Source organism: Curcuma longa, chromosome 11 (assembly GCF_044706935.1).
Source record: "Curcuma longa cultivar G26 ecotype Majalengka, Jawa Barat chromosome 11, ITB_CL_G26_1.1, whole genome shotgun sequence".
In the NCBI taxonomy this organism is placed as follows: domain Eukaryota; kingdom Viridiplantae; phylum Streptophyta; class Magnoliopsida; order Zingiberales; family Zingiberaceae; genus Curcuma; species Curcuma longa.
In genome coordinates this window covers 1,771,372-1,782,914 of record NC_133871.1, presented here as the reverse complement: position 1 = coordinate 1,782,914, position 11,543 = coordinate 1,771,372, and the positions used below count along the sequence as shown (strand labels likewise).

At 33.8% G+C, this 11,543-nt stretch overlaps 1 protein-coding gene, 1 long non-coding RNA gene and 1 other non-coding gene across 4 annotated transcripts in view; all 3 read right to left on the bottom strand.

Annotated features, from left to right (window-relative positions):
• LOC141838764 (delta-1-pyrroline-5-carboxylate synthase-like) overlaps positions 1–11,543 on the bottom strand; it is a 51,241-nt gene that overhangs the window by 39,416 nt on the left and 282 nt on the right. The window lies entirely within an intron of this gene.
• On the bottom strand, positions 5,518–7,003 carry LOC141841283 (uncharacterized). 2 transcript variants are annotated; one of them, XR_012602792.1, is made up of 3 exons: positions 6,927–7,003; positions 6,258–6,369; positions 5,518–5,976 (listed from the first exon to the last, which is right to left on the bottom strand). It is a non-coding gene; the product is annotated as an uncharacterized LOC141841283 (long non-coding RNA). The 2 variants fall into 2 exon arrangements; XR_012602793.1 differs by having other exon boundaries at positions 5,518–5,930.
• Positions 7,661–7,731, bottom strand: TRNAC-GCA (transfer RNA cysteine (anticodon GCA)). Its single transcript has one exon. It is a non-coding gene; the product is annotated as a tRNA-Cys (tRNA).

Sequence of the window (11,543 nt, the reverse complement as noted above, 5' to 3'; positions counted from 1 at the left end):
AAATAATCAGTGTAGCAGTGTAAAAAAAATCAAATTATAATTTAAGTATGAAATATTTACTATAAGATCTCCGAAGGAAAAAAAATCAATGAGAAAAAAATAGATCTAATTCACATTTACATATATCTACTATTTATAATTAGCATTATTATAACACATTTTCATGAATACAAATTATAAAGGACAAGAAAATTTTCTAGTCACTCTTCTTTGTTTAATTATCTTCAAGAAAAAAAAACCATGATTTTTTTAGGCCTGCAGAGAATATGCCGAAAATGAATGAAGAATGTCATTTAATGATAGATATGTGCCAAAAAAAATTTTAATACTCAATTAGTTGCTTCAATACACCACCCAAGCACTATCTATAAAATATGTAGAAATTAGAATATGCATCCAATTCTCAATGACACTTCAGATAAGCATGCAATAAAAATTTAGAAATTCTAGAAACATGAGAGTTTAGGTAGACTCTTTTACCTAGATGAACCCCTTTATATAAGTTTTGTTCCACAAACAACTTGGAACATTTGCCAATTAATTTGTTTATATAATTATTGTAAGAAAATTCATCAATTGGGAAACTAGACTCCTAAATCATTAGTTGTTTTTTTACCTAATTGACCCCTAAGGAACTTGGAACATTTTCCTTGTATGTCAGTCTTTCAATAGGTCGTGCTTCTTCAACTTTGTCATCTTCACTTCCCTCTACTACACATTGATCACCTTAGGTTAAGAGCATAGTTAATGCTAAGATTGGTGCTAACTCTTTGAAGCACTCAATGATACTCCATTGGAAAAAAAAATATTTATAGATTATATTTAGATCCCAAAAGATGAGCTTTATCAGATAATACTAGAAATATTCTTTTAGATCCAACAGCAAATGTCAATGATCCATTTTGCACTTATGCTCGACATGGTAAGCTTGATCAAGATTTCCTAGTCTTCTCAATCTGCATCGTGGAGTTCTTCTCATTGGAGAGAAACTTTTAGGAATTAGGTTTCCTTCTCAATCTGCAAATATCATTTTCAAGAACTGCCTACTATATCACAAGGCGTGAGGACTTTTTGGAAATTTGGTCGTAGAAAAAATTATCACAATCATGGTGTGTATAGATTATGCAAATGAAATTCAACTGGCTTTCTCAACATATTTGTGTATTTAGTTTCAAACATGAATTTACAAGTGACTTCACTTGGTATCTTACTTGCAGAAATGCATTGCCACTTTCCACGATTTATCTTACACATGGATAATTGTCTTGTATCTTTAAACTCTGACATGAATAAACTATAAATATTTAATTTTGACCATTTGATAGTTGCCTTTATCACCATCTATACTATGATCATTTTATTTTTTACTTAGTTGTATAGGCAACTTGGCATTGGATTGTAATTGCATGTGGAATTAAGCAATTATCTAAAAGGATTTTAATGATAGAAAAACTTATGGATTAGATTTTTGTTTTTCATATGTATTTTCTACTGTGCTCATTCTTTTGAATATATATAATACTTGGCCTCTTTGTTATATCCTAACTTTCCTGTCTTGTATAGTTGCATGTATAAATTGAATCAGTTTCAATGATTGATATTCCCTCCATATCTGTTACATGTGTAAAAGACATAAGTTTTGGTTGTTTAATCTCTTTTGATAGGGCAGGAAATAGATTCTTTACAATGGTAACTCATCATTGGTAGTTGAATCTCCAAAACTCAAGCCATTCGTGAGTAAATTTTTTCAGGTTAGAGATGCAATTACTTTTGTTAGTAATTTTCATTTTATGTTTGATTCCCAATATGTTTTTTCTTCCCTTTATAATATATTCATGCAAATGAAATGTTGAAATGTAAGTACCTGAGTTGATGTTTCATTACTCATCAGCAAAATTGAGAAGCTTCTACAATCTCTTGTTTTTTAGGTTGGCACTTGAACGTAGATTCGAATCAGATGCATATGTAACACTCGATGTATTTTGCCAATCAGTTAGGTTGTAGCCACTATCATTTATTGGTCTTTGGTCTTGTTAGTCTATTCTTAACCTGTTAGGAATCACTCAATTGCTTTCTTGTATTTAGGCTAACATGGTGTACTTTTGCAAACTTCAACTATTTACTTGAATGGCATAAAAATGAAGCTGAAGAGGCTGACGAATGCAAATACTGAGAATGTCAAGACTTCACTACCATTCTGCCAATCCATCTTATTTGACAAATACAACTAATCATATTTGGCTTTTATCTTCATTGCTATTGCTCTGATGTTCTCTCCCATTTGATAATGTTCAGAAAACATTATAAATAAGTATTTCGATTACATAGGAGTATGTCAGCTGAAGTGAGTTGACTGATGTGACTATTGAGAATAGCACAACTTCAGTTTGTATTCTTTGTCTGCCCTATTTGCCAAATATAACGTGAGAATTTAATTTCTTTTTCTACTCTGATGTCTATTCCCAACTGACTTATGTCAGTTATGATGTGGGCTAGCCTTCTTGATTATGCTAAAGAGGTTATCCTATGGGTAGTTTGGTTACACAGTAGAGGAATTGGTTATAGGTAACTACTGCATCACATTTATAGACCGAAGATGAATTCAGACACACACCAGGCATACATTTAGATGTAACTCCTTTTTTTTCTTCTTTCTCTGGTCATTGGCATCTCCCATGATTTTTGGTGTCTAGGTATCATCTCTGACATCACTGGCCATCGATTTCTTTGTTCAGTTATCCTTTTGTCATTTGCTGAAATTTTTTGTAGCCCTTAAGAAGTGATAGGATTGAAATCCTAGTGCTTTTTAACTTCAACCAAACATAAGTTCATGTTCATGAATCCTAGTGCTTTTTTACGTGCAACCAAACATAAGTTCATGTTCATGTAAGTGCCCCAGAGTCCTTGTAACTTATGTTCCACAATTCTCCAATTCCATTTTGTGAATCATATAAGCACAACGTGTCTCGAATCATATAAGCACAATGTGTCTCAACAATCAAGTGGTATTGGAAAAACAATCTGTTGCTGTCCAGTCTTGCAAATTTTGTTAAAACAATAAGCTCTTTCGTGCCTGTTGTTTTTTTCCCCTTGAAATTTCATCAGTATTTTAATCAGAAAATTACTTGTATGCTTTAAAGTTTTGGTTTCATTGAATAGTTTTGCCTCTTTTTTTTACCTTTTCTTTTTGAAAATTTTGATATTCTCTTCTTCTCCCCTATCATGGAACTCAATTATCATGTTTGTGCAACATTAAAATGAAATGAGAGACTCTGCCAGTGGAGATCATGCTCGCTGCATTTCTGAAAATCTCAGCTTCAGCATCTTATAGAATAGGGAAGATAACAGTATCCCAAACAGTTGGAAACTTAGTTTGCATCTTTTGTCGTTTGATTGTTTGATCATCTTACTTTTGTTGCTTGGTAACATGGCCATCTTACTTTTGAATTACATGTATTCCCCTGCTAGAAGATCTCTGTAGTATGACCAGCTGATTCTGTTGAGGATTATATAGCTGAAAAATATTGCAATGCTATGAATAACTTGATCTTTCTAGTGTTGGATCCTCAGTTCAGTTTCCTGTCAGAGTGCCACAAGTTTTCTTTTAAGCCGTTAACTTGTTAATGATGGGTTTTTTTTTTAAAAGATCAGTTGAATGTTCATTATCCTATAAACATTTACAAATTGTAAAGATGTAATGCCTACTAAATCAACCAGTGAGCATCAACTTTCTTATCAGTTATATGAACCTCTTATGGTATTCTAATTATGATTCCATTACTTTTGTGCAGGCTGATAGTGATTCAAGAAAACCACAATTACAATGATTTATAGTGTTACCACAAGTTGCTTGTGATCTGGCTTTCATGTCATATTGCTCGACTACATTGTTCCCCCAAGCACCAATTTTGGCATGAAGGTTTATCGTCATAGAATGCAGCCAGCTCTTGCAAATTCATTGATCTTGTTCTATGGATCCCTTCGGCAGACTCTTCCTTCCGGCTGTTCAACCATGGAATCATGTGCCAATGGCAAAAGCACATTCTTTACGTCCACATGCAAACACCATTGTTGGAAACACCTATCGACGTGTTTGAAATCATTTTGAAGAAAGAAACCACCGGAAAGATAGAGATGCCTCGATGACAGATTTTAGACAAATCTGCGTTGTTGATCCAATTGTGGCATCGTATTAGGTGTTTCAATCTGACTTCTCTGCTAAAATTTGTTCTTCCTTTCCTTCCTTGGTTTGGAAACATCATTGCTAATCTTTTTGATTTCTATTCCAGGGATTCACAACTTTGTACAAGCATCAGAGTGTTATTAAGTCATACTGCTTCATATCTCAGCTTTTCTGATGATATATGAAACAAACAACCACGAACTTTTATGTAGGGCAACCACCTTTCTCTTCAAATCGAGCTTTGTAGTCTCAAATTCTAGTAAATAGAACTAAGTCATAGCAGATTGATTGTTTATTGAAACGAATAGCTCGAATATTTGGTTAGTTATTTTTTTTTCTTTGGATGAAAATTAATGAAATTATATGTATAAAAAAATTGGTGAGTTGAAAAATCTTCAATTCAATCCAACTCAAGACGGATTGTGGATTAGACGTGCTAACTCACGGACATGTTAAAAAATAAAAAAATATTTAAAATATTTAAAATTTTAAATTTAGATTATAATTTAAATTGATGAAGTTGAAAATTTTAAACTTGAATTGTAATTTAGACGGATCAAACTCATTAATTCATTGAGCAATGTGTGATCGATGATTGAAGCAAAATAGTTAGACAAATGAAGCAAATTATATATATAGTTTAATTAGCACTTTACCAAAAAGCCTATCATAATTGATATTTACATGCTCCTTCAATTTCTTCTAATGAAAGATGTTTAAGATCTCTATTAATTTTCCCTTTGTTTTTTCTTCTAGGCCAGAGGTGTCATAGATTAATTTACGAAAAGATGCTTCAGATCTTATTTTCTCCAATTATACTCCAATTAGTTGTGTTTTTTAAATGGGAATTTAATTTATAAAATAGTTTGTAGCTAGCGAGATTTAAATACTCGATCGAACTATATATATTTTTCAACAATTAAAAAGTTAAACTGATAAACTTGAAAGGATAAGACGCAGTCAAATATTAGTTTATGCTCATAAAAATGACAGAGCATAGAAAATGCCAAATGATTTAGGCAAAAAAAAAACTTTTTTTTGCCGAGAAACAATGTAGCTTATAATTACATCTTATAGATTACTTGGTTGTCTAGATCAACAATGATAAAAATATAGAAACAATACAAACACAGAAAATATATCATGTTTTTTGCATTACTAATAAATTTTCAACTATCAGCAGCCCTTAGCAAAGTGAGTAACAATAGGAACACATTGAAAATGTCAAGATACAGTGAAATGGCAGTTTAGATATATTGATCATAGATAAATCAAGTTGATACATTTTGATTTACTTTACTGATGAACTATACTTTCAATTATCAACAGTCCTGAACAAAGCGACTAGCGAAAGGAGCAGATTAAGGATGTGAAGATACATAGAAATGGCAGGGCAGACATTGATTGTAGCTGAAGATATATACAACGATGGTTGAAGAACACAACACTGTCAGTCCATCGTACATTATCGTAGACAGTTCTAGAAGGTGAAAATAAATAAAATCTGGATGAAAAGATGCCTTGCAATATGACAATTCCTGTTTCATCTCTGCCTCCCCGGCCACGATTTGAGCAGCAACGTTCTTGATTCCGCCACTGGCTTTAATTTCATCTCCTTCTCAGCAGCAACCCCAACGTCCCCCATCATTGCCTTTCAGCCTCCACGCCCCTCGAACCTCGTCCTCCTCCGCCCCCGATTGTCCTCTTCCAAAAGCGTCAGGTACTCTTTTGTGAAGTTGTGCCTATTCTGTATATTGTTGAGCATATCCAGGTTCCATGGATATTGTTATGAACTAAGAGTATAAAGACATCCATGGTGATAGAAATATATAAAGCTAATGGAAAAAAGATATATGCAACAATAGCTATCACTTTCTACGTTTCAAGATGTTGGTCTGCAAATGGTAATGTTTCACTCGGTATTTACTTCAAACATTTTCCTTAAAGCAATATATGCACCAAAATGACCCAGTGTATTAGTTTGGCAGATAAAAAAAAAAAAGACATACACACAGCTAAACTAAGATAGTATAATGCCCTTATTTAATCTCATGCAAGGAAAAGACAATGATACCTTGTGTTAGACATAACTTCTTCGAGATATCAAATACTTATATTTGGCTGACCCTTCCATCTTTTTTTTTGCACTAAGTTATTTTTACATTCATTCTAGCTCTGTATGTTCACTGCATTAACAACAAGATAGAAGAAACGAGTTACTTTGTCAAAAGGAAAAAAATGAATTAATTCAGAATAAAAGAAAAAAATACACTTGTAGGAACTTTGTTAAGATAACATCTTCAGTAGCATTGAATTTAAGGTAAACAATAGAGGCTATTAACTGCTAATTAATACATAAAACAACAATTAAATCTAAAATCTTTTTTCATAAAATGATCTATTAATTAGAATATTTAACTCCATGTGTTAAATGCCTATTTACTTGCAAGAAGATTTGACTACTTTGATAGCAGAAAGAATATAAAAGTGCAAGTATATGTGTATGTTTTTATTTGTCAAATACGGACAGATCAATCTCCTCCTAGCTTTTAAATACGGATCACTGTCTCAGTATCACATCTCTTATGCAAGACATTTGATTCATTAATTAACAATTTTTTAAGTACAAAATATAAGAGAAAACAAGTATTTTCTTGAAACAAAGTATTGTGCAAAGAGGCGATACCAATGCATGATAAATGTATAACTGTTCTAATGAGCAAAAATGCTATTGTGATTTTACCTCCACATTAACATTCTCAGCTGATGGTAAAATGGAAGAGATTGGGTCTCCATGGCTTAAGTATCTACCAATATTAAGTACAGATATGATACACATACTTTTTCTTGGAAAATTAGATAGCAAAGGAATACTTCTATCCTAATGAAATGAAACATGTGGGAATACTAAGACCTATTGTTTGTTACCCTTTTTTTTTTTTCGACTTTTACTTTTACTCTATAAAAATAAGAGTTGACCGACTATCCTGATTGAATGTTTGATTACTCAGAGACCCTCGTGAGTCTGGATACAAAGTTTCTTCAATCCTTTCCACAACTCTTAAATGGATTTCCCATCAGCCTATCCAATCTAATTCCAGATGGAGTCAGTAGACACAATTTTAGTAATGGTAGTGAAAAATAATTAGGAATTCTTGATACTCTTTCGTACAATCTCTTCTTCAATCCTAGGAGAAAAATGGATTGTCTTTTAGGAACCTTTGGATACTTTCGACCTCTGATTTTCGTCGTTCTGAATCCCAGAATTGACTCTCACTATTTTTTTTTATAGTGAGAGTCAATCATATTACTAAGTAAGACTCACTTCATCCCTATTTGTATCGGTTTGAGCCACACCCAAGGACCAGATTTTGAGAAAAAAAAACTATCGACAGGCGCTTATACTTCTCCGGCTCCGGGGACAAAATTCGTCGAATTAAATCAGTAGAATAAGAAATCCCCCGTTTTTTGTTAATCAGGCGACACCCAGATTTGAACTGGGGATAAAGGATTTGCAGTCCCCTGCCTTACCACTTGGCCATGTCGCCAAATCCGATCCAAATCTAAAAAAAAAATATAAAATAGGTAAAAAAAGAGTATTCATCCATATTCTTTTACTAAGATTCTATTACTAATTCTTTTCTTTTTTTTTTTGAATTAGTGAAAAGTTCTTCAATTTGTATCTCAAATTGTTGCCTTTCCTTACTGGCATAACAAATCAATTCAAATATAACAATATATATTATATGTGTATATGTAAACCCACACCCCAAAAACAAAAATTGTTACACATATACCGGGACGAGTCTTTTTTATGTACATATCCCATATCCTTATAGGGAATCGTCGTGCTTTTTTTTTCGTTTTCTATAATACAATAGAAAAAGTGGAAATTATGATATAGTGTGACCTGACTTCTGTTGCCACAAGCAAAATTGCTATAAAAAAAAGATGAGATGAGATATGTGGATAGGTGGATAGCTATACCGGCATATACTTTACTTAGGAAATATTATTCCTATTACGCAATTCAATCATATTCCATAAATCCATATATTATATTATATATATATAGTTATATATATATAGTATTTCCATTTGTACCTGTCGCAATTGTCTTGCGTCGAAAATGCTCTTCATTCCTCTGTCTCATTTCCGTTCTCATACGTATGAAGTACATTTACGGGGTTGTCTAAAATTTCATGTGATTCAGTAAACAGAATATACATTCCATCATTGCGAAATCGATCCATATGGTTCGATAAATAGTGAGCTAATAATGGGATTTTTCGATAAAGAGGAAACTGAAAATTAAGATGCTCTGGAATGATGGAAATGAGGGAATGTCCACAATACCTGGATTTAGTCAGATCCAATTTGAGGGATTTTGTAGGTTTATTAATGAGGGCTTGACGGAAGAATTTCATAAGTTTCCGAAAATTGAAGACACAGATCAAGAAATTGAATTTAAATTATTTGTAGAAAGATATCAATTGGTGGAACCCTTGATAAACGAAAGAAATGCTGTGTATGAATCACTCACATATTCTTCTGAATTATATGTACCCGCGGGATTAATTTGGAAAACCGGTAGAGATATACAAGAAGAAACCATTTTTATTGGAAACATTCCAATAATGAATTCCCTGGGAACCTTTATAGTAAATGGAATATACAGAATTGTGATCAATCAAATATTGCAAAGTCCTGGTATTTACTACCGTTCAGAATTGGACCATAACGGAATTTCTGTCTATACCAGCACCATAATATCAGATTGGGGGGGGGAGATCAGAATTAGAGATTGATAGAAAATCAAGGATATGGGCCCGTGTGAGTAGGAAACAAAAAATATCTATTCTAGTTCTATCGTCGGCTATGGGTTCGAATCTAAGAGAAATTCTGGATAATGTTTGTTACCCTGAAATTTTCTTGTCTTTCCTTAATCTGAATGATAAGGAGAAAAAAAAGATTGGGTCAAAAGAAAGTGCTATTTTGGAATTTTATCAACAATTTGCTTGTGTAGGAGGGGATCCGATATTTTCTGAGTCCTTATGTAAGGAATTACAAAAGAAATTTTTTCAACAAAGATGTGAATTAGGAAGGATTGGTCGACGAAATATGAACCGTAGACTGAATCTTGATATACCTCAGAACAATACATTTTTGTTACCACGAGATGTATTGGCTGCTGTGGATCATTTGATCGGAATGAAATTTGGAATGGGTACACTTGATGATATGAATCACTTGAAAAATAAACGTATTCGTTCTATAGCGGACTTGTTACAGGATCAATTTGGATTGGCTCTTGTTCGTTTAGAAAACGCAGTTCGAGGAACTATATCTGGAGCAATTCGTCATAAATTGATACCGACTCCTCAAAATTTGGTAACTTCAACTTCATTAACAACCACTTATGAATCGTTTTTTGGCCTACATCCTTTATCTCAAGTTTTGGATCGAACTAATCCATTGACACAAATTGTTCATGGGCGAAAATTGAGTTATTTGGGTCCTGGAGGATTGACGGGTAAAACTGCTAGTTTTCGGATACGAGATATTCATCCTAGCCACTATGGACGTATTTGTCCAATTGATACGTCCGAAGGAATCAATGTTGGACTTATTGGATCCTTAGCCATTCATGTGAGGATTGGCCATCGGGGATCCATAAAGAGTCCGTTTTATGAAATATCTGAAAGATCAAAAAAGGAGGCACAGATAGTTTATTTATCACCAAATAGAGATGAATATTATAGGGTAGCAGCTGGAAATTCTTTGGCCTTGAATCAGAGTATTCAGGAAGAACAGGTTGTTCCAGCTCGATACCGTCAAGAGTTCCTGACTATTGCATGGGAACAGATTCATCTTAGAAGTATTTTTCCCTTCCAATATTTTTCTATTGGAGCTTCTCTCATTCCTTTTATCGAGCATAATGATGCGAATCGGGCTTTAATGAGTTCTAATATGCAGCGCCAAGCAGTTCCGCTTTCTCAGTCCGAGAGGTGCATTGTTGGAACTGGACTGGAACGTCAAACGGCTCTAGATTCGGGGGTTTCCGCTATAGCCGAACATGAGGGAAAGATCATTTATACTGATCCTCACAAGATTATTTTTGCAAGTAATGGAGACACTACTACAAGTAACGGAGACACTACTATAAGTATTCCATTAGTTATCTGTCAACGTTCCAACAAAAATACTTGTATGCATCAAAAACCTCAGGTTTCGCGAGGTAAATGCATTAAAAAGGGACAAATTTTAGCGGACGGTGCGGCTACAGTTGGTGGGGAACTCACTTTAGGAAAAAACGTATTAGTAGCTTATATGCCATGGGAAGGTTACAATTTTGAAGACGCAGTACTAATTAGCGAACGTTTGGTATATGAAGATATTTATACTTCTTTTCACATCCGGAAATATGAAATTCAGACTCATATGACAAGCCAAGGACCTGAAAGAATCACTAGGGAAATACCACATCTAGAGGCTCATTTACTCCGCAATTTAGACAGAAATGGAGTTGTGATGCTGGGATCTTGGGTAGAAACAGGTGATATTTTAATAGGAAAATTAAGGCCTCAGACGGCAAACGAATCCTCGTATGCTCCAGAGGATAGATTATTAAGAGCCATTCTTGGAATTCAGGTATCCACTGCAAAAGAAACTTCTCCTTATTTGCAAGATGGAACACCTGTTGATATGGTCTTCAACCCATTAGGAGTACCATCACGAATTGAGAGATGTAGCTGAGCAAAGTAAACCTGATCCACTCTTGGTGATCCTAGACTCTGAACCTGAAACAAGGAATATCTTCTTATTCATATGGTTTCAAACAAACAGAAGCTTACAACTACCATTATCAAAATTGATCGATCAAATAAATAGTCCATGGAATGTTACAGTATGTTCTATGAAGACCTCCTAGGGTAACTTTTCATACTCACAGAAAAGATGAAGGCTTTCAAATTACCTCCCACCCCAGCTCTTCAATCATCACTTTGGCTACTTAGTTGGTCTTGCCTGACAAACAAACATAGATCAGGTATTCTTCTATTAGAAGATACCAAATAACAATGATGAGAATAATGGTTAACAGAAGTATGCAATCTTAGTACTATTGGAACATTCTGAATTGCAGCCATCAACAACAAACTTGGCATTTGCACTGAATATGAAGAAAGTCAGATCACTTTTGTGGAAGAAAAGACTAGCAGCTGTACACAAAGCAAAGATGGCAAAACATACGAACAACAATAGGAAGTAATAAGACCACTTCCATCTTCCACTTTCAATACAATTGCAGGGTGAGGAGAATTATCTGAAATTTTCTCTTCTTGGAGATTATTATGAATAC